The sequence below is a fragment of the Benincasa hispida genome, chromosome 11 (assembly GCF_027475165.1).
Source record: "Benincasa hispida cultivar pf3 chromosome 11, pf3_genome.v1.1, whole genome shotgun sequence".
Taxonomy (NCBI): domain Eukaryota; kingdom Viridiplantae; phylum Streptophyta; class Magnoliopsida; order Cucurbitales; family Cucurbitaceae; genus Benincasa; species Benincasa hispida.
In genome coordinates, this window is record NC_143488.1 from 31,692,859 (window position 1) to 31,712,097 (window position 19,239).

Consider the following 19,239-nt stretch of genomic DNA (forward strand, 5'->3'; position numbering starts at 1 on the left):
CGAGCTTTGCAATCGAACACCGGGAACGCTGCCAAGTAATTCAAAAGCCCTAGGATCTCATGGGAAGGAACAATGTCCTTGATGACATTGAGCAGGCAAGTTTGACCGCCCGTGGGGATGTGGATTGTGGTAATCTTGAGGAATTTGTCTTTCAATCAGCATCCCTAAAATCTATGTTTAATCGCTTTCTCTGTCGCTTTCCTTTACTACTTTCTTCATTGTGTTATTTACTGCTTTCTAAAATTAGCCTTTACTGCTTTCCGAAATTACTTTCAATTTAATTCAAATTGTGTTAATTCCATCCCTTGTTCAATTTATTAAATTTTCTACTGTAGTTTGTGTTGTTCTTAAATCTTCGTGAATGATTGACTATAAAGAAAATGAACACCGCAAAGTCTTATCGACTTGCGTTGTTGATGAAATAATAATAAAAAATAATAATAAACTTTAAATAAATATCCGGTATGCATTGTAGTAATAGGTGCATCTTGTGTTGATAAAGTACACTTTACGTCCATCTTCCTCAAATGCATTGCGCTGAGGGGTGTGTTGCGTGCGTATGAATTCTGCGCCCGTCCTTAGCAAAAATGCACTATGTCTAGGTAGTGTTGCGCTGGTAGAAATACCAACCCATCCTCCAGAAATGTGCTGAGTTGAGAGGTGTATTACGCTAATGCATGCGTTGTTACCCGTCCTCCACAAATATGCATTTGCGGTAACGGATGCATTGCGTTAATCCTTAACCCTGCATCCGTCTAAATAAAATACAAAAAATAAAATCTTTTTGCGAGAGAATAGTCCAATCATTTAAGCTTCCAAGGAAATGATGACTTAGCAGATGAAAGGACGTCCTTTTTTGCTAATTCATAAATGTGAGAAGCGCGGCGGGCAGGCTTTTTGAGAATCTCGAAGCCTGCCACGAAAGGATTGCATTGGGCCCATCAAGGCCCAACCTATAAATTCCCTCCTCCTTAATCTGAGGAATTTTATTTGAGTCTCAAGCGAAAAGAAACCCTAAGAAATCCTCTGCATACCAAACATTCGAACTTCCTTCCTAAGTCCAAAGAAATTTTCCAACCTCTTCCACTCAATCGAAACCATGGCCGATCAATCCTCACATTCATCTTCCCTACCTTTATCACCTTCCCTAGCCCCTGTCACCGCACGGGAGGCGGCATTCCTTGCAGCAAGCCGTCTCCCTGCCGCCCAGCCCAAGCCTATCCAAAGAATCGTTGGAAAACCTCGGCGAAAACCCATTGTAGCCAAACCACTCATCCGAGAGGGGACGAGCACAGAGAGTGCCACACTCCCAATACTGTCATCAGAAAGTGAGAAGAAAATAAGAGATGACAAAGAAGTATTTGAGAGCATCCTGAGAAACATGGAGAAAAAGGGAGGGCTACCCGAAGCCGAAGTTGTAAATCAGCCCTTGCCTTCGGAGGACGAGATGGCAGAAGCTTCGCAGAGAAGCGCACTGGCCGTTGCGAATCCTAAGGAAACTATTTAAACAGAATCCTATGAGGGACCCACCAGGGTCGCTTTGGAGTAAGAGGGAGCGAAGAAGCTACCGAAAATAGGAAGGGAAGAAGAAAAGAAAGAGCAAAGACAAACGGGTAGAAAGAGATGAAGAGCCCCGACCAAAGAAGGAGAAGAAGGAAAAGTAGTCAAGTGAGAAGAGGCAGCTCAGGCGAGAAGAGAAGTGGCTGAAGAAGGAAAAAAAGAGGAAGAGGGCGGAAAGCCCGATTGTTGACGGAGAATCCACCACCGCAAGGGTGGAAGAAGGGGTGTCACCCAAGAAAAAGAATCAACGCAACCTCAAGTATCATCAATGCATATCAAGACGGTTGCGATTGAGGATAGAGAAGATCCGGACATTACCCCTCTAATGTGGCGTCGCAAGGAGAATGCACCGCAAGGGTTAACAAGCGACCCACAATTTTGGCAACGTATAGCAGAAGAGAAAGAAAAGAGAAAAAGAGAAGAAGAGGAAAAATAAGAAAAAAATGTTATGTGCTCACCAAATCATCACAGCAGACGACTTGAAAAGAAAACTGCATGATGAGAAGGTGCACCGTAACAACGCAATTTCAGCAGAAGAAGATCGAGGATGAATAGCGCATATTGCTTGCCTCGAAGCAGTTTGAAAGAGAGATGAGAGAAGAAGAAGAAGAAGAAGAAGAAAAAGAAAAAGAAAAAAAGAAGAAGGAAGAGAAGAAGAAACGACGCAAGGCCAACGTGTAACGCATTAGAGAGAAGAAAAGAAAAGAAGTTGCGGAGTGGAGAAGGGAAGAAAAAGAACAGCGCAAGGAATGGGAATGCAAACAAAGACAAAAGTCCCGCCTTGCGTTGGCTCAAGAAAAGGGAAAAGCAAAAGTTGGAAGCAGCGAGCTTACATCGACCAGAAGGCGCCCATCAACGAAGAAAGAAAATGATGACATGATGATGGAGATGGGTTTCTTTCCTGTGTCAACGCCACTACCAGATTTAATTACAACTGTTGTGCTGAAGCATGGGTGGAAGACTTTCTGCCGATGCCCATCCATCATAATTCCTACAGTAGTGAGAGCTTTTTATAATGGCCGGCTCCATGACACCAAAGACGTGGTGATCATGAAAGGGTGGACAGTGTCGTTCAGCGCAAGGGACATCAATGAATTATATAAGATGAAGGACATCCCAGATGCACCGGGTAACAAAATAATTGATGATCCCGATGAAGCACAAATGGAGGATATGCTGCGAAAATTAGCGTAATTGGGCACTCAGTGGTCAGTATCTTTGAAAGGCACTAAAACCCTTGTGTCCAACAAACTGCTTCCAGAAGTGCATCTTTGGGTTTGCTTGGTGAAACGGCGACTCATTCCTATATCGCATGACGAAACAGTTTCAAGGGATCGAGTGATGGCCGCATATTGCATAGCATGCAGTATTCCGATTGACATGGGCCAGCTGATTGCGAAGCAAAATCGAGGCTTTGTAGGCCGTGTGAGAGGCCAGTACTTCTTTCCTTGGACGATTTTGAGCTTATGCATCTTTGTGGGTGTAGGCATTGAAAAGGAGCCCATGCCAGAAGTCCATGGTCTCATTAACACAAAGATCCTGAGAATGCTTCTTAAGGACTCTCCTCACTTCCTCGAGCTTCCACTCAAACAGCCCTTCATTGATCTGAATGCGCCGCAACAGCCCAAGCCAAAGAAGCAACACAAAGATGATAAAGGGAAGGAAAAATTCCAAGACCAATCAATGCAAGACCAAATACCCTTGGACCCCTTACCCTTAATTATTCGCCCTCCAAGCCTCCTATGGAACCCCTTTCTCCACTTCCGGAACACTTTACAAATCTCCTTCTCGCCCTTGATTCAGACAATGCATCCCCAACAGCATCTTCCCCTCATCCATTTCCACCACATTTTTCACCTCCATCACTACATGTTGACGACCCACACAGTTTGGGTGAAGGCACTTCGGCTCAACCTCAAACGTTGCTGGTGAAACATCGCAGGCGTATCCCACCACCGCAACACTTGCTGCTGATCTAGCAGAGATGCATTCTTTTCTCTCTCAACAACAAAATTTCTTCTGCCAGAGAATAACGGAGTTACAAGAAAGCCACACAAAGTTGCAACACAGTATTGCGATGACACGGCAGGTGCTAATTAATATTCAACGCAATATTTTCACCATCCACCTGAACCAGAGATAGATGGTGGTGTGCAACCATGAATACTTTAACTTCTTGACGGCTATTTACATGGTCCCATGGTGCCTCCCCATCTCCAGCAACCTCTACATTTTAAAGAAGTGCCTCGAGTTCCTCTGTAAAATCCTCCTCCAGAGCCCCTACCGCAACTCTAAATTTGGGGGTGTGCCACCTTCTCAGCAAATCTGCAATTTTTCGTTTACAGCCATTCTTTTATTCATCCATTATTTTTTGTATAGAAGCTATACCTTCATTTTTTTGTACGTGCTTAAATTTTGTGTTGCGATGATTGTAATTCTTTGTATACTTAGTGAAATTTTAAACAACTGAGTAACTATTCTTTCCATACGGTAGCCTCTTTACTTATCATCCTTTGTCAATTATTGCATTAATTTTTATCTTCTATTTTGCGTTATTAATTACGCTGCCATGATGGGTAATATGCATACCTTTAGCAATATTTCTTATACTTCGCACTTTCTAACTAACACTTAGATAATTCTTCGCAATAGTTCTACTTTACCTTCTCAAGTTCAAGACTCTGCTCAAACCTTCTTTTCAAAATTTTGACTAAGTGTTTTGTCTTTTCTATCAAAAAAAATGCAATGAGGACCTTGCGCATCTCTAAATTTAGGGGTGGGGAAGGTCTGAGCAAATGTGGTCATTATTAGGCAAATGCGTTCATTTATCATATATATATATATATATTCATAAAAAACTCCAATGTCAGCGCAAGGGAAAATCCCAACCTGATAAGAGTTAAGTCGTGAAAGGAACCTACTCGTAGTTGGATGTTCGCATGTCACCAATGAGAGAAAGTCAAAACAAAGGTAGGTTTCCAGGATCGAAGGAATATATATAAAAAAAAAAAAAGAGAGAGAGAGAGAGAGAAAATAAGAATAAAAGAGACAACTCCTCTAACCAGCAAAAGTAAAACTTGGCTGAGAATCAAGAGTTGAAGTTGAGATTGGTACACAACTGAAGTTGGATGCTCGCATGACACCCATGGGAGCAAGCCAAAATGAAGGGTGTGACCATGACAAACAGTAATAAAATGACGCAAACCAGGCCACTGCATAAAGACGAACCTAGTTTTTTTTGCAAGAAGAGGTAAACATTCTTCTCAAAACCAGAAGGGAATTTTTAGGTAGAGGTTTGTTGCAGAACAGAATAAAGTAGAGCATGTTGATGAATTGTTAAAGGATAGAAGGAACTTGCGTCGTTAAGTAATTTTATAGAGGTGGAGCATTCGAAGCAGCCAATCGACGTAAAGTTAGGATAGGAATTGAGCGAAATTACCTTAGTTGAAGACATGCTTGAGGACAAGCATATATCTAAATTTAGGGGTGTGATAACTTGTAGAAATACAAGTTATTTATGCTGTTTTATTTCGATATTGTCGCAAAAAGAAAGGAAAGTTGCGTCGATAGTATAAGAATTGGCTGAGAAATACGAAAATTATAAAATGTCGTAAACGCATCCACTAACCAAATTACGATGGCGAAATAGAATGTTCCAGTCTCTGTTTTGCAGGAAATAAGTCACCGTATGCGTTAATGGCTCGAGGACAAAATGTTCAACGCATCTACATCGTATGTGTCAATCGATCAAGGGTTATAGAGATCAACATATTTCAACCGCATGCGGTAATAAAAAACAACACTCCATGAGGCGATCAATCAAAGATGTGAAGAGCAACGCATTCGCAGACGATGCTGACAAATGTACAGCTTTCTGTTGTATGATTCTGATAGATTAATCGTGGAGCAGAGAGGAATTTTCCATTACGCCATGGCAGGAATTATTAGAATTATACAGTGGGACCACAAATTCAAAGAGGCAAAGTCTTATCTATAAATAGCTTCCTTGAATTCATTACAAGGTGGAGAGAGGTTGGTATGAAGAGACTTTACAGACAAAATCTGGGAGAACTACGAGACAAGGCTCAAAAGTGAGTCTTCGAGCTAGGAATTCTTCCAATTCTCGAAGCTGAAGCTCTGTGCAAAAAGGTCACTTCTACCGAGAAAGCAAGCCTAAGAGGGAAGCTTTCCTCTCCAATTTATCCATACGCCGGCAAGCACAAGTCTCCGATCGAGATCTGTGTCAAGATGTTGACACTATTTCCGTATTTGTTTCTATTTCCTTAAATTCATCCTCTGTGTTCATCTTCTTTAACTCTTTCATTCACAAATCATGTATCAAAAGCTTATCTTTAGAATTAAATATTATCATCGTCATCATTATCATCTTTCTACCCCTTTCAATACATTAATCATTCATTTTCTCCATCATGTGTTCTTAATCTCCTATGTAAAAAGGAAGAATTAAGCGAGTGAGTTAATCTGTGTTAAGGTAATCGATTAAGTTCAGCTAAAGCATGCTCGGCGGAATTTTCACCTGTGAGAGTAAAAGTAAAGATATTATTCCGCCTATCGAGAGAAGGTTGGAAGAATGCGTTAACTAAAGCAAGAAGTATTTCCAAAGATGGAAACAACCTTGCGTTCATCACGTTAATCTCTGTTTCACCATAGACGTACAGGAACGTGGTCGATCACTGAAAGGTTTACGCCAAGAGAAAGTGGAACCTTAGTTGCGTCCTTAATGCGATTGACGAACTTGCGATGTTCTTTCTCTCTACTCATTCTCTTTCTGCTTCATTCATAAGACTTTTCATCGCATTCATTAGATTCTTTTGTACAACTTCACAGCCAGTCCTCAACCCTGTATCATAGTAGTTTAGAAATTTATTTTATCAATGCAATTTACTTTCAATGCAATTTATATTTTTGTCAAAACAAAATTCTTTATTCTTTCTGATAACCGATCGCATATTCCACATTAATATCGCATCTAATGACAACAATCCCCCTGTTCAACCTCGAATCATTCTGAGAAACTTGCGTTGGAATTATACTTGGTTTCAGTGCAAGGAAACTTGTGACACGCACTACATCATCGCATACTACGAAACATATCACTATCAACGCATACACTTAGAATGTAATATCGCAATAGTATCTTTAGCGCATAGCACAACATCACTTTTATTCATTCATCAGCACAATAGATGAAGATAGATCCATTTTTATCCTCGCAAGTTTATGGAAACATGAGCTTGTATCATTCATATTCATCATTGTCCATATGCGTAAAGATAATTAATTTTTAAAGTCAACACATATCCTTTAGAAACATGGCGTAGGCAGGCATTTCTTCAATCACTTCAAATATGTAATTGTTTTAACATAGACAGAAAGCGTTAGTACTGTACCTCTTCGTTCTTTTTCTTCCTTAGTCTCTATGGGAAAGGGGGTAACTGCACTTTCACGGTTCCCGTCTCAGTTGGTTTTGAGGTCGATGCAACCTCTTGTTCTACTGCTTCTTTTTCTCTTTCTTCTTCTTGCGTCACCATAACTTCAGATTCTTCCGCAATGGGAGCTGCCGACTAAGCTCCTTCTTTTCTCCCTCCACAGTCTTCCCACTTCACAATGTCACAACCTGGCATTGTTCTTTACCTAATCCCTTCGGGTTGTGTGAGAGTTCTGTTGAACTCGGCAGAGCCCCTTGTGGTCTACTGTTCAGATCACTCACAATCTGGCCCATCTATAATTCTAGATTGTAGATGGACGTAGGCTGACTTTGAAGCACAGTTTCGTTTTTCCCTATGTATTGCTTCAATAGGCTTTCCAAGGAAGAGGATTGCGGTGGTTGTGAGCTACTTGCTTGATTGTTTTTTTGACCATTGTTGCATGGGAAGAATCCTGGTTTCCCTTCTTTCTACGCCACGGGTTGGAAATTTTGTTCTGATTCTTCCAAGAAAAATTGGGGTGGTTTCTCCACCCGGGGATGTAGGTATTCGAAAAGGGATTACTTTTCACAAGTAAACGGATTTTGGATTTTGTGGGCAATCTTCCATCGCGTGCCCATCATCGCAAGTCGCACACCTTGTGGTGTTTTGACTAATTGCATTGATTTGCCCATTTTGCGGTGTTGGGTTGCTAATCACAATTCCCTGGATTAAGTTCATCATTGCGGTCATCTGATTTTGTAGTGAAGCAATAGCACCATTACTTGCATCATTGTCTTTGATTCTCAATCTGTGGTCACTCTCTCTTCAATCTTCATGGTTCTTAGAGATGCGATTCAAGATATTCTTCACCTCATCATACGTTTTATCAAGTAGACCACTGACGGCTGTCGCATTGGCAGCGGTTTGCGAAGTTAGATTCAAGCCATGCTAAAAAATTTCCATTTAAAGGCAGTCTAGCAAACCATTGTGTGGACAATCCCTGACCAACCTTTTAAACCTCGCCCAGGCATCGTTGAGTGATTCGTCCATGTCTTGTTCAAAATTTGTAATGACTTTCCTTCGTCTGGCATTCTCAATAGATGGAAAGTATTTCATCATAAACATCTCCACGACCTGATCCCATAAAGTGATCTCTTCCGGTTCGAGAGAATACGCCCATTTCCTAGCCTGATCACAGAGAGAAAATGGAAACAAAGTTAGTCGCTTCTTCGGCAGAGATGTTTGGGAATACAAAAGTATTGCAGATTTCAATAATGCTTCGGAGGTGGGCGTGCAGGTCTTCGCCACGCCTTCCTCCAAATTGTCATATAGTCTGGATCATCTGAAGCATCACCGGCTTCATTTCGAATCTGCTTCCATTGAGGGCAGGCCTCATGATTCCTGGAGAGAAATCATAGAGGTTTGGCGATGCATAGTCCCTAATGGGTCTATTTCGATCGTTTTCCAGCAGGATTGGATTCGCCAGGACATTGTTATCATTTGGTTCTCCGTTTCCAGGCTGCTCTGCCATCTCTTCTTTATTTGATTGTGGTTACTTGTAACGCGTTTGGATTGATGATATAAATTGCTCATAATGATGCGATACTACTTCTAGTTATGCGTTAATTATGGATGTTCATGTAGTATGCCATGCGTTGTCACAAGTTTCCTTACGATGGAACCAAGTGTAATTCCATCGCAAGTTTCTCGATGTGATCCGAGGTCGAACACGGGGAATGGTTTAGATTATTGCGATACGTTCATGATATATGCGACCAACTTTTCAATCTTTAAAAATGAGTTTAAGTATATAAATTGCAATAAAATAAAGGAAAACAGTAAAGATGCGATAAAAACATAAAAATACAGTAAACCTAAGCTAGATGATACAAGATACAGACTTCATGTACAAGATGCTGGGATAAAGGCTGGCTGTGAAAGTTATGCAAAGACATGGGATGCGGCGACAAGTCTCATGAACAGAATAGAAAGAGAAAGACAAATAATACAAAGAACGCAAGTTCTTAATTGGATTGAAGGTACAAATACTATTCTGCTCTTCTCTTGGCGTACACCTCTCAGTGATCGACCACGCTTCTACATGTCTGTGGTGAAACAGAGATTAACGTAATGAACGCAAGGTTGCTTCCATGTCGGGAAGTACTACTCGCTTTAGTTAATGCATTCTTCTGACCTTCTCTCGATAGATCAGAATGACACCTTCACTTCTGCTCTCACAGGTGAAAATGTCGTATAACATGCTTTAGCTAAATGTATTTTATATCTTTAATACAGATTAAGTTCTTAGTGATTCATATTGCTCATCAAGGGGTTAAGAGTCATCATGAAGAAAGTGTTGGATGGGTGAACGGAAATAGATAGAAAATGGTAAATGGAATTTATCGAAACATTTAATATTTCTACTAAGTGTTTGATACATGGTGTGTGAATGAAGAGATAAAGAAAAAATGGAATATACAGTGAAAGAGAGATAGAACAGATACAAACAAGTGCCAATGCTTGCCGGATAGGATGGATTTGATGGTAGGAAGAGCTTCCCTCTCAGGCTTGCTCTACCAGTAGCAGGTATCTTTGTACAGAGCTTCCAATCGGGTGTATGGTAGGTTGGATCTGAGATTCACCTCTCGGCCTTATCTCATTTTCTTTCCGGATTTCTTCTCTTAAGCGTTCAGCTCAGCCTTTTCTCTACAATCTAGCAGCACTTAGCCCCGTATCAAGTAGCATACCTTTTCTCTGAAATCAATGGGGTATTTATAGGTGCAGATCTTTGACTCCGGCCTTATGGTCCCCACTCATGGTTATGGTAATTCCAAAGATGGAGGGATATTATTCCTTCTGTTATGCAATCAGACAATCAAATCTGCACAACCATTAGTTGTATACGTGTCTCAATCCTCCGCTCTTGCGTTGCTCAGCTGCATCTTTCAATTGCATGCGGTGTTTGTTTTTATTACCACATGCGATTGAAGCACAACTCTTGGATCGACTATTGTATTGCGCTGTCATTACTATAATCGTCTCTTCATTGTTGATTGATAGGTGCAATGTGACAAAGATGCATTGATTAGTCTCTTGTGAGCCTTGAGCGCAAGCGGTGACTTGGTCTCCTGCAAAACAGAGTAAAGTTCGACTTGTCTTCCATCTATTTGGTGTTAGTGGTTGTAATCGCAAACATTTATAATTATAATAATACTAGGCTAATTTCATAGAATCGGCGCATAATTACAACTTTTGGCCGCAATATCTAGAAAAGGTGGCATAAATAACTTGTATTTCTACAAGTTATCACACCCCCAAATTTAGATATATGCTTGTTCTCAAGCATATCTTCTACTAAAGCAATCATGCTCCATTCCTATCCTATATTTCTGCGATGATTGGCTGCTCTGAATGTTACACTTAGGCACATTACTTGACATCGCACTTTCCTTCTATCCTTGCTAATTCTTATCAAGCCCTACTTTATTCTTCTATGTAACAAAATTCTACTCAAAGACATTTTCTAGTTTTCAAAATAGAATGTTTATCTCTTCTTTATCAAAACAACTTGATGTATCTATATGCGGTGAGCAAAACTTTGCGTCATTTGTTCACATAGAGACAGTTGATCATGGTTACACTCTTCGTTTTGGCTTGTCCCCACGGGTGTCATGCGAACATCCAACTACGGTTGTGTGCCAGTTTCAACTTTAACTCATGATAATCATAGGAGTTGTCCTTTGCACTCTTTTATTTTTGTTTCTTTTATTTTTGTTTCTTTCATATTGCATTGTTCTTAGAGACCCACCTTCGTTTTGGCTTGCTCCTATGGGTGTCATACGAACATCCAACTACGAGCAGGCTCCTTTCACAGCTAAACTCTTATCAGGTTGGGACAGTTTTGATGTTTTCCCTTGCATTGACATTGGAGTTTTGCAAAATTTTTTTTTTTTTTTGGGAATGGTAAATGGCAACATTTTCTTAACTACTGCATATTTTTGATATTATCTGCTCAAACCTTCCTCACCCCCAACTTTAAAGATGAGCAAGGTCCTCATTGCGTTGTTTGGGCAGACTAGACAAACACTTAAAAGAAAATTTCAAAAAGAAGGTTTGAGCAGAACTTTGAAAGATAAAAGGTAAAGTACTGCTAAACTAAGACTTAACTAAGTGTTAATCAGAATTTACTAAGTATGGGAAATGTTTCTAAGTGTAAACATATAATACATCATAGCAACGCAATGAAGATCGTAAAAATAAAAGATTAAGAATGTTACAAAAATTAAGAAAGGAAGATAAAGAATGAGACACAGGCAAAAAGTAGAGTGAATATATACTCTGATTGTATTGACTATTAACAAAGTATACAAATATATTACAAATGAACACATAACAAAAAAAATTCTATTGCCTGTGCAAGAGTCAAAGAATTTGATTAACTTACAAATAATAAAAGAATTGAATACAAATAATGAATGGCCACATAAAAAAAAAACTCAAATGGGAAGAAAGAGTAAACATTAAGGCTAAGGAGTAGGGGGATCCGGTGGGGGATGTTGAGGTGGCACAATAGAAGCATCATCAAATAGTAAGTGTTGCCTTAGATGCGGAGGAACCATCAGACCATGTAGATAGGCGGTAAGAAAGTTGAAATACTCTTGATTACGCTCCGCTATCTGCCTTTGGTTTAGGAAGATTCTATGCATACTGCGGTGGATATTGACGAGTGCTTCCCTTGAAGTCGCAGCACTGCATTGAATCTCATCAATGCACTCCATTGCTACCTCAAATCATTGATTAAAGAAGTGATGTTTTTGGGATACGAGCTCTTGCTATTGAGAGAAGAGGGTTCTCATTTCAACTAACTCAGCAGCCAGGGAGGTGAAGGATGGTTGTGCCTGCGATGTCTCACCAGCACTGTTTTGGGGTTGGGCAGATGTGCCTTCACCCAAATCGTGTGGGTCATCAACTTGCGGCGATGGGATGGTGGGGTATGGTGATGAAGTTGTCAGTGAAAGTGGGGCTGCTGGGTGAATAACAAGAGAGTTAGGGACAAGAGGAAGGTTTATAAAAGGTTCGTGTAAAAAGGAAGAGGATTGCGCTGGCGGGCTCTGGATCTGAGGTCTTGGAGATCGGATAACTAAGGGAAGAGGGTTCGTGGGCTCTAGATCTTGCACTAGTGACTCATGAACCCTTTCTTTTCCCTTGTCTTCTGCTCGTCTTCTTTTTGGTCTGGGTACTTGCGGCGAATTCAAATCGATTGCAGGTCTCTTTGCTAGCAGCTCGAGGCAATGTGGGGAATCCTTGAGGAGCATCCTCAAAATTTTGATGTTGATGAAGCCATGGACTTCTGGCAGGGCTCCTCATCAATGCCTACACTTACAGTTAGGCATAAACTTGAGACGATCCACGGAAGAAGTACTGCCCCCGTATATTCCCCACCAATGCTCTGATCTGCCCTGCGATCAACCGCCCCACGTCGATAGGAATGCTGGAAGTAATACAGTATATGGCCATTACCCGATCCCTTGATACGATTCTGTCGTGCGTTGTTGGGATCAGCCGCTTCTTGACCAGATAAACCCAGAGCCTTCCCTCCATTAGCAAAGACTTGGAGTCCAGGGTGCAGATGCCTTTAGGTGAGGCCGACCATCGTGTGCTCGGTTGCGCTAGTACCCTTAGCGTGTCTTCCATCAGTTCTTCTGTAGGATCATCAATAATCTTGTTCCTTGGTCCATCAGGGTTGTCCTTCATCTAATATAGCTCATTGATGTCCTTTGCGCTGAAGTGTATTGTTTCTCCCATAAAAGTCACCACATCCCTATTTCCGTGCAGACGCCCACGGTAGAAATCCCACACTACCTGAGGCACGATGATGGATGGGCACTGATAGAGCGTGTCCCACCCATGCTCCATAATGACGCTCGTGATGAGGTCATGTAGTGGGGTCGGTGCAGGGTAGAATCCCATCTCAATCAACATGTCATTGTTTTCTTTTCTTTTTGATGACCTGGCCGATGTGGGCTCGCTGCTTTCTGCTACATCCTTGCCTTTTTCCTGTGCAAAGCGGGCTGCTTACCTTTGTCTCTTTTCCCACTCCATGCGCTGTTCTTCTTTCTCGTATTCAGCGAGTTCCTTTCCCTTGCTCTTATATAAGCGTTTCTTGTTAGCTTCGCGCTTTCTCCTCTTCTCCTCTAGAAACAGTCTCTCGTCTTCTTCCTTCTTTCTTCTTCTTCTTCTTCTCTCTCTTCTCTCTCAAACTCTTTTTCAAACTACTTAGAGGCCAGAAATAGGCACTGTTCCTCCTCACGCTTCCGAATCTCTTCGAGTCTGGCAAGCTCATTGTTGCTTGGCATCTCTTCAAACTCCAATCTTTTTCTTCTATTCCTTCTGCGATTATGAGCTTACCCCTCCCTATCTTTTCTTTCTTCTCTTCTCCTTTTCTTTTTCTCTCCTCCTCTTTAAAAGCTAAAATCAAACTTTGAGGGTCGATGTTGGACCCTTGCAACGCATTTTCCCTGCGATGCCACATTAGGGGGGTTCCCTCTGTTTCTTCTCCTTCATCTGTCGCAACCAATTGTGTTGCTACCGGTTGCGGTGGTTTCAACAGCTACACCGTTTCTCCCCTATCCTCCCTTATGGAGGTTGATTCTCCATCCTTCTCAGGGCTCACAGCCCTCTGCCTTGCATCTTCTTCTTCTCTTAGGCACCTCTTTTCACGACGGCGCAATTTTCTCTCCTCTTTCTCCTTCTTCTTCCTCTCCTTCTTGGCCTCTTCGTCTTCATCATCATCCTTTTGCTCTTTGTTCTTTCTTGTCTTGTGATGATGTGAAGACTTCGCCTCTCCAGCCTTCTTTCCCTTGCTCTTCTTCTTCTTCTTATCTTTCTTCTCAGCCTCTGTTGTCTGCTTCTTATCTTCCTTTTCGGCCTCTGCTGGCTGCGCACCCCCTGCAACCTCCTCCATCGCAATGTCAGGGGTCACCAATGCAACCTCCACTTCCTTGGCCTTTTCGACTGCAATCTCTTCTTCTTCTCTTTCCTTGATCGCAAGTTCCTCATCTTTTTTCTTCTTGGAGATTCTTCATAATTTTCTGCAATAAAAGTCGCCTCCTGAGTCTCCGGGACCAGGACATCATTCTCCTTTTCTTCTTCTTCAACCACCACTTCTTCCACCACCACTACTCCATCCTTTACTGTTTCATCTGCCACTACTGCCGCCTCTTCCTCTGTAGGCAGTGGTTGGTTTACAACCCCTGCCTCGGGTAGTCCTTCTTCTTGCTCCAAAGTACTGAGGATGTTGCCAAACACATCCATATCATCTCGTCTCTTCCTTTCGCTTTTAGTGGAGACGGAGGATGTATGCATGCTCTCGGTGCTTCTTCCTCTCTTAAACATAGGAGGCCTGACGGCCAAAGGGTTTCTCTGGGTTCTTCCGATGAGTCTGGATATAGTAGGGGCTTGGGCAGCAAGACAGCGACTGGCAGCCAGGAATGCTACCTCTCGCATGGCTGCTTGGTCAGGGGTGGAAGGTGAAACTGATTGTTTGGGTTTGGTCAGCCATGGAATCGAGCTTAGAAAGGTCTGATGAGAATTCGAGTTTCGAGGGAGAAAGAATGATTCAGAATGCAAAACACTAGGGTTTTTTAGTATGCCAACATAGGGTAAATGATTTCCAATGAAGGGGGAGGCTGTATTTATTGGTTGGGTCGTGGTGGGGCCCACGCGATTTTCACGACGACTAGCCTCGAGCAGTTCAACAGGCGCGTCGTTCCACCTCCCTTATTTATGGATTTTCAGATAAAGCGTCCTTTCGTCTGCCAAGTCATAAATGCTTAAGGATACGAATGGATTGGACTTCTTCCCACATTGCCAAACGACTTTTTCTTTGATATTTTATTTGAATGGACGCATGATAAAGCATAACGCATTGTGTTCACTAATGCAACTGTATCTTTGCAAAGGATGGGCAACAGTGCATATATCCCCGCAACACACCCCTTAGCCAATGCATTTCTGGAGGATACCTCAACATAGTGCATTTGGCTAAGGATGGGAAAAGGACACATGCGAGCACAACACACCCCTCAACTCAACACAGTTGAGTTAGGTGAACGCAATGCATTCCTAGTTGGTTTGTGATGCGTCCATTGTCGTCTTGCTTTCTTGTTGTTAATTGTTTTATTCTTTTTATTTTACATTTTTCATCAGCGCAATTGCTGAGACTTGCGGCGATACATTTTCCTTTATTACTCAATCATTCACAATTTAAAGCACATGCACTGATTACAAAAAGTCAAAAACTTAAAGACAGGACCAAATTAAATGCACAGAAGTAAATGGAGAAATAAATTCATAAAGTCAAAATTTGAATTAAATGAAGCATTTAAGACAGAATTCAGAATTTAAAGAGACGGGAATTCAATAAAGCAGTTTTAAACATAGTATCAAGATATGAACCAAAAATTACGTTGTCTTTGGTGACGCAATCCACATCACCGTAGGTGGTCAGGCTTGCTTGGTCAATGTCTTTAAGGACATTGCTCCTTCCCTGTAGATCTCGGGGTTTCTAAATTGCTGGGCAGTGTTCCAGGTGTTCAATTTCCTAGCTTAGAGGCCAGCTGGCCCACTTGGATCTCTAGATTCCTTATAGAGGACGCTTGTTCTTGCATCACTACATCATTCTTGTCCATATATTACTTCAGCAGCGTCTCTAGCGAGCCTGCCGAGGTGTTAGATGATGATGGATGGTTGTAGTTATGCGTCTTGATAGCCCCTGATTGTGGTGAAACAGAGGATTTTCTCTACTACCCCCTTGATGGTTCATTGGCCCCTCATTGGCCCCCCTAGGCTGGGATTGCCACCCTAACCGAAGATAGGATGGTTTCCTCCAGCCTGGATTTTGTAGGGGGTTGCTGAAGGGGTTGTTCTGCATAGCACACACTTGCTGAAGATTCAATGGGCATCCATCAGCTCCGTGGTGCCACACCCCCTCCCTAGTCCTTAGCCCCAAGACTTGGAAGGGAGTGTGAGGATACACCAGTAGTATTCCAAGACAATATTTCAATTTAACATCCCCCCCCCCCCCCCTTATCTATTAAATATTTCAACATGTTTACAACACTCTATCTAACTTTCATACACATAGTTCAATTTCCTATATTCTTTATTACATGATCCGAGCCGTGCCCTGAGAATTTACCAAGTCGTGGTGTGTTGGTGGTTAGTAGACTCCTTCCTGAACGCTCGCTTTGTCTAGAAATTTCACAAACAATGTCATGGCAACAACATAACATCATAAGCATGCATTTGGCACTTACATATGCATTTATCCACATATAAACACATACAACTAAGTAAACACTCACCGTTAGCAAGTTTTTCCACTAAAATCACCTTGAGAATACCTTCCTGAGAATTCCTCCATATCAATGGAAATTCCTCAATTAATTTTTGTTATATAAATAAATAATGTCAAACTAGCCAAAATACTATTATATAATGAAAACACCAGCTTATCCGACTCCAATTTAGCCTAAATACCAAAATTAGCCTCTTTAGAGGTTATTTGGACCGTGGTAGGCAGCTGGGCGTTGGGTAGTAGGCAGGGTGGGCATCCGTGCCGCACAGGGGACTGGCGTGTTTGGGCATGCGTTGCGTTGGGCATGCGTTGTGTCGAGCGCTGTGCTGGGTGTGGATTGCTTTGGGCGTGAGCGTCGCACGGGGAAGGGCAGCTACAGTGGGCCTGTGACAGCATTGCGTCGAGCATGGCACGCTGCGGACAGGTGGGACACAGACTGCGTGCATGCAGAGTGTGGGCTGGCTGTGCATCCAGCTGACTTAATGCCTCACCAACGCAACCTTGTTTCTTTTGATCTCCAATCAACTTGGCAGCCTAATAACACATCACTCTCTAAATATGCTCTCAACACACAATTTAAATGATGGAATGAATAAATTCCTCCTACCCAACCCCTCTATTTATAGCCATTTCAAACTCACCCCATGGTGAAAACTCAACTCCCATTTGTCTCACTTTGGAGCTATAACCACTCAGCCTACCCAGCCTAGCCTTGTGTTGTTCTCATTTCAGCTTGCCAGCCAAAAACTCCATTTTTGCATGAAATCTTCTTCACCCACCTTCTGCTTAACGTGATAAGACTTCAATTGCATGAAATCTCCTTTGTCCACCTCCTACTAGAATTTTGTGTGATTCTCCTTTTTCCACCTAAATCACTCAAATACTTCAAATATTTCTCTACTTATTTAAGACTTATGCTCGTACACCATTGGCATCCTCCCTTGAAGTTCTACATCAATTAGCCCTACCCTTTATCCTTAATGCATAGCAACTCACCTTTCCTTCATCAAAGTCCCACTTAGCCAACGCATGAGTTGGCCATCACCAATGCATAGGGTGGCCGCTCACCCTCGACACATGGTTTTCTAGGTGTGCTTGCTCGGCCTACTAAGCATGGACGCATGGTGCTGACCATCGACGCATGGTGTGCTGCCTAGGTGCTTGCGCGCATGGCCGCATAGGCATGCTCGGCCACGTGGGCGTGTCTCGCCGCATGGGCGTGCGCTTGGCATATCGCATCAACGCATGGCTGCTCGGCAGACTCAACAGCTCTTCGACGCATAGGATGGCTTGCCTTCTTTCCCGTTTGACGCATAGGCAGGGCGCTCGGCATACACCATCGACACATGGGCTGCGCGTTTGACGCACGGCCTGTGCGCTTGTCCTCGACGCATGGATACGTGGTTGGCGCATGGCCTGTGCGCTTGGCTTCAATGCATGGCCTGCGCGCTTAGCATGCTCACTCGACGCATGCTTCCTACCCATGTCCGCATGGCTCATGTATGCCTTTGCATTGGTTGTATGCAACCCTTAGCCATTTTTCATGTTTTTTTGCTTCCATCCTCCATGCCTTCTTGCGTCCAACATGTTTTAAGCCCTTCATCGGAGTTTATAATTTTAGTCACCTTTTTGGATAATTTTTTATGTTTTTCTCCATTTTCCCCACTATCCTTACTTATGATTTTTCTATTTAAACTCCCACTTTAGATTTAGTATTAGGGTCTTACATTTACCACCCCCTTAAAATAATTTCGTCCTCGAAATTAAACGAAACTTAATTTACAACATAACTTTTATTTAATAATTTGCCTCATACAGTTTTATTACACCACAACTTTCTATTATAGTCTTCTAAAACTTTCTCTTTCCCTCTTCCCACCATCGACATATTGTCTTCCCTATCCTGAGCTAGTCCATATAGTTTTTCCAACATCATTTTTCCTATTTCCTCTTTTCTCCCTCCTACAGTTCGTCCTCCTTCAACCGTCGTTGATCTTCCTCCCGGGTTGTTTGGTGGTTGTACATTTCCAGTATCCATCAACTGAGGACATTTTCGTTTAAAGTGTCCTAGTCTGCCACACTTAAAACACGTGTATGACCGTTCTTGGGTTTGTTCCCAACATCTTCATTAGTGATATTTAATACAGATCGGGCATCTCGATCTTTGGTTAACGCTCATTATTGACTCCTTTATTTGACTCTCCCATTCAGGGTCTGCTTTAGTGTTGGTAACTCCTCTTCTTTTCCATCCTCTTCTGCTTTCTACCCTGGGGGTAAAATTCCTCTGCCACTGACTCATTGATGAGTCTCTTTCTGGTCTTACTTCTTCCGCCATTAAACTTCTTTCTACTCTCATCGTGGCTTCTATTAGCTTTGTAAATTCTCCCTATTCCGCGATGGTTGTAATAGGAGTTCGAATCTCTTGTTTTAATCCTATTTCAAACCTCCGACAGCGTTCCTTTTCATCCACCACTATGTTTAAAGCATACTTGGATAATTCTGTATACTTTAATTCATATTCTGCTACAGTCATGTTTCCTTGCATGACCTGTAGGAACTCATCTTGTTTCATATCCCTGAATGATCGGGGATAGAATCTTTCAAAAAATGATTTTTGAAATTCCTCCCAACATATTTCTTCTTGATCGCCCTTCCTATTCTTCAGTAGCTTCCACCAATCTTCTACTTTTTTTTGCAATAAGAATGTGGCAAGACTTACCTTACGCTTTTTAGGACATCTCATCACTTTGAAACATTTTTCTATTTGATTCATCCATTCTTCTGCATCTGCAGGATCCTTTGTTCCTTCAAAGTTTGTGGCTCCCAATGCCTTTAATCGTTCTATCCCATATTTCTTCTCAGGATCAGGTTGTATATTTTCTAAACTTGCTT

General features: G+C 42.1%; 1 non-coding gene across 1 annotated transcript; it reads left to right on the forward strand.

Annotated features, from left to right (window-relative positions):
* The first annotated feature begins 7,968 nt into the window (after nucleotides 1-7,968).
* LOC150032578 (small nucleolar RNA R71) lies at nucleotides 7,969-8,075 on the forward strand. The gene has a single exon (XR_016524932.1). It is a non-coding gene; the product is annotated as a small nucleolar RNA R71 (small nucleolar RNA).
* The last annotated feature ends 11,164 nt before the right edge of the window (nucleotides 8,076-19,239 follow it).